At 41.0% G+C, this 4,790-nt stretch overlaps 1 pseudogene; it reads right to left on the reverse strand.

Moving 5' to 3' along the window:
* Positions 1 to 444: 444 nt before the first annotated feature.
* Positions 445 to 1,514, reverse strand: LOC147448172 (uncharacterized; annotated as a pseudogene).
* Between the last annotated feature and the right edge of the window lie 3,276 nt (positions 1,515 to 4,790).

Genomic DNA, 4,790 nt, shown 5'->3' on the forward strand with positions numbered 1-4,790 from the left:
GTGGCTTCTTTGGATTGTACACTCTACATGGGTTTAACTTGCATTTGGAAGGTATTATTCTCTCATCCACTATTACATTCTTCCCACAATTATAATGCAGTTGAAAGGTAGCATTCAATCTTTCTTCCAATGGCAAGATCTACCATAACTTGTGCTCTCTAGTACCTCCTACAAGTGGCCTTTGCGAGTTATCTCTTACATGCAAGAAAAATTTCTGACCCATCTTTTGTGCATAATTTGGATAGTGCATCACCCCACATGTCTCTCCTTTCCAATAATAGTTCTTATCACGCATATAACGACAAGCCATGCCAATAGACACACCAAGAAACCGCAGAAAGGTATGTCTATCAATATCACTCCACTTTCTTGTGGATTCATGTTTGCATAAGACACGTTCTCTGCTTTCCAATGCACACCTATTTGTTTCAAGAACAATCATGTTCACCAAGTCCAACGGAAACATAGACAAGAACAATTGAATTTCAGTGAACTTTCTCGGGATATTTCCAAGGTCAGGACCACTTATATCCACAAAAGATGGAAGATTTTTAGATGTCCCGTCTGGCTCCAAAAGCGCATATTGTCGTCGCTCTTCCATTTTTGCATGCATGCATCAGAAAAATCGGATTCATCATCACTCTCACACAAAACTGGCCCTTCGGCCTCCAAAAGCTCATCCTCACAATCGTCTTCCTCTCCCACAGATGCATGTTCATCACCTGAATCATGAACTTCTTGCATATCTAACTTGTGGCCTTTTTCACAAGAGGCTTTTGCATTTTGTCTCTCTTCTTGAGAAGCTTGTATCCCTTATTACGAGCATGAGTGGTCTTAGCTTTGCATGTAGCAGCAGGAAGGTCAACATTCTCACTATTCGCATGGCACTCAAAAACCTTCGGCCGACCTCGTCCAATAACTTTGCACTTTGGAGGACGACCCCTCCCACGCACAACAGAAGTATGTGCTGACAAGCATGGATCCTCTTCACCAATATCTAATGCATGCAAAGCCTCCTCATGTGCAGACATTGCATGAGTCATAAGAGCAGCATCTATTGCATCCATATCATACATCATGTGGGAATCATCAAGAACGGTAGCAACCGCATCATAAACAAGAGGAATATCCACATGATGACGTACATTAGAGCGTGTAAATTCCCTCTTCTGACTTGCCAAAAAATCAGCCAAAGAGAGCTCATCATCATCACTCAAAGGAACTGCAACTGCATCAACTGTTGTGTATTCCTCCGGAGCTATATATGGTCGTAGGGAATCCCATGATATCATATACATAGTCTCATCTCCATCAAATACGCATTTGAACAACTTCTTCCATGTATTGAATGCAACAATTTTGCCTCTGTAAAGTTTTGTTTCCCAATCAATGGGATGGGCTTGCTTTGCCCAATCTGCGCCAAATTCAACAGTTGGGTACAGGACCTCGTGGCCTTCTAAAGAGCTGCAATAGGCATTGGAAGGTAGCCCACCAAGCATAGTTCTTTTCTCCATGGTGAGGAGAGGCAAAATGTGGGCCCTTGGGCGACACAGATCGAAAGAGCAGGCGCAGGTTCTGCGCTCTGGTTTTCACACAGGTTATTTCCAGAGAGCGTAGGTTCAACGCAAATTCAAATTGCAGGGTTTTGGGCCGTAGGCGCTTGACCCAATGTTGATTTGGGCATGAAACGTGAGCCCTTCGATTGCTAGGACGATCCTATGGCTGTGAATTCTCCTCCCCCCCCCCCCCCCCCCCCCATGCTCAGGACTCCATAGCCAAACATGAAAATTCCATAAATTGGCACTAAAATTTGATTAAATTATGTTAATTTTGAAAAAAAAATTGCCAAGACAAAATTATAAGTTCATTTTCAAGGCATGGGCCTTCGTTAAAAATAGTTTAAAGTCGGATTTGGCAAAATTGACATGCCTTAAAAAATATGCAAAGTTTATCTATTTACAGGACACTTTAGTGTCCCAGGACACTTTAGTGTCCGATTACAGAACTAGTGTTAAGGGAGTGATTGAAGCTTCTTGCCCCTTGAAAGCACCATTTGCGGGTAGGACATATCCCATCTCATAGGCTTGGATGCCTAGCTTGGTGGTCAACTCTATGGATATGAAATTGTGAGTAGAACCAGGGTCAAAGAGAATAAAAGCACCATGTTCTCTTACCTTTCCCCAAGCATGGCATAGAGGAGATCCTTTGTGGTGAGCTTCCTCTTCTTGGATTTCGACCAAGGTGGCTCTAGGAGGCTCATGGCGGATGTTGTTTTGGGGGCAAGCACGGTACGCATGCCCTTGCTCACCACATTTGAAACAACGGTTATCCTTGCGATAACGCTCAAGCTCTTCAGGAGAGAGTTTGTTTTTGCCTTTGTAAACTCCCTTCTCCTTAGCTTTGTTGTTATTGGAATTTCTCTTAGGAGACTTTTGGACATTGTCCTTCCCCTTAGGCTCATTGGACCCTTGTTTTTTGTGGGCTTAAGATTTCTCTTAGCCCCTATTTGGAAATTGATTTGTGAAGCCACTCACACAAGATACTCTAATAAAACTTGCCAAAGTGATTGAATTTTGATAAAAATTTTGGTTTAGTATAGCCATTCCTACATAGCCAAAGCAGAGAGATACTCTTATTTTTTATAATCTAATGCTAGGTCTATAGTCTTTATGCCAAAGAATCCAATGCTTCAACTTGAGATATCAACCATGCTATTTCCACATTTAATTGATCTTGGGTCTATATTTAATAGTATTGGAGAAAAAAAAACCAAGCCCACAGACCAAGCCTTATTTTGCTCAATCAGTCTCAAGGCAAGCAAAACATTTAGACCAAATAATTGAGCGAGAGTATACAAGTGAACAAGGTGCCATCCCATCCTTTATTTTTTTTAATAAACCACGCAACAGACCATCCTACCAACGCTAGATAGCAAAAATAGCAACAAAAGTCTAGATAGTATGCAATAACTGCATCCTCTGTGTTTTTTTAATCAAGGAAAATCATTTTAGATCACATGCGGCACATGAATTAAGTAATCCAACATACTAAATAAGCAAAAAACATCCAAGTACAACATCTACAGTATACCAAGTAAGACGTGTGTGTTTTTTTCAAACCACTTTTGAGAGTATGTGTTGAACGCGGCACAATCTTTTAGTAGGTTAACACATCAAGCATAATTTGTGAAAAAATACCCAGCCAGGTTCAGTACCAACAATATGGAAAGTAAGATGCAAAACACCATGTCTGAGTATGCGATAGGTTTTACCCAATATGTAGAGACCATTGCAGCTAAGTTGCAAAAAAATACAAAGCCTAGTACAACACAGAAATTGTGGCTAATAGGAAAAAACCATTCCAGGCATATGCAGAGTGTGGTAGTACACCAAAAAAGACAAGTGTAAGTTGCAAAAACAAATACACAACCAGTCACGTAAAGCACTGACTTGTGACACATTATCATGCTTGATTGGATCCATTACTGCTTGGAAAGCGGCAATGACCTCACTCCTCACTTTCACATACGCACGCTTACACAATTAAGGCTAAGTGAGGGGCCAAAGAAACCCTCACCTCTTTTTATAGTAGGAACACATAGGTTGAAGCACTTTTTATTGAAAAGAGTGGAAAACCCCCATTGGATATGTGCACTCAACAAGTCCAAGGTTCAAGACAGATGATTACCCGTCGGTGCAGTCGCCATGGAAAGATAGTAGGATCTAAGGTATGAGAGAGAGAAGAATAGACATACACCAGTATAGCATGTGTGTATGATAAAAGGGGGTTTGCAGTGTGGGGAAGGGGGGGGGGGGGGGGGGGGGGGGGGGGGGGGGAAGAAGCGTGACAAGATGAGTAATGCGTGGGAGTTATACATCATTTGAATGCCATGTGCAAAATTGATACTGAATGAATCATACAGCAACCGCCCATTAAGGGAAACAATCCCACACGGGGGTTCAAGAGATGACCAATTTATGTGTGGCAATCGGGTGGAGATTCCCATGCTCATGAAAAACCCCAAGGGGGTTATCCTCTTCAAAAATTAGAGAGGTTCTATATAACATACTCCGGGCTCAAAGTATCAATTGCTAACACAAGGATGTGTATACATAACGGGGTTTATTTTAAAGCAGATGTAAGTGTGAGTGTGTCTATATTGTTGTGTGTGTGTGTGTGTGTGTGTGTGTGTGTGTGTGTGTGTGTGTGTGTGTGTGTGTGTGTGTGTGTGTGTGTGTGTGTGTGTGTGTGTGTGTGTGTGTGTGTGTGTTTATGTGTGTGTGTGTATGTGTGTGCGTGTAGCTGTTTTACTTATATAAGAAGACATAAATGAACTTTTACGCTCAAAAGACAGCTAGATTTAGAAAAGTGACAATGATTAGTACAAAAACAACTCAGTCTTAGAATTATCTTTGTACATGGCTATACAAATGACATCTCATTCTAATGTAAAAAGACAATAACTGATCAAAGAAGTATATCCAGTACTAGGAGCTAGTGAAGTCACAGACTAATAATTGCTTCAAGCCAAAAAAAAAAATCCAAGAAAGGATAGTGTCCTCACCTACATCCATCCAAACAAGACAACACGTTTGTTAGCCTTGGATGTGTTTGACAGGTGTGAATGGACTGTATCAGTTGTTATGCATGTTCAGCTTACAATTTTTTTAACTTAAAAAAATTGTCCTAAGTGTTTATGTATTGCTTTTCTAAAGCTCTTTAGAGTAGCTGTAAGTATAGGTTTCTATCCATCCAAACAAGACAACACATTTGTTAGCCTTGGATGTGTT

Source organism: Adiantum capillus-veneris, chromosome 11 (genome assembly GCF_014529385.1).
Source record: "Adiantum capillus-veneris isolate H3 chromosome 11, ASM1452938v2, whole genome shotgun sequence".
NCBI classification, from domain to species: domain Eukaryota; kingdom Viridiplantae; phylum Streptophyta; class Polypodiopsida; order Polypodiales; family Pteridaceae; genus Adiantum; species Adiantum capillus-veneris.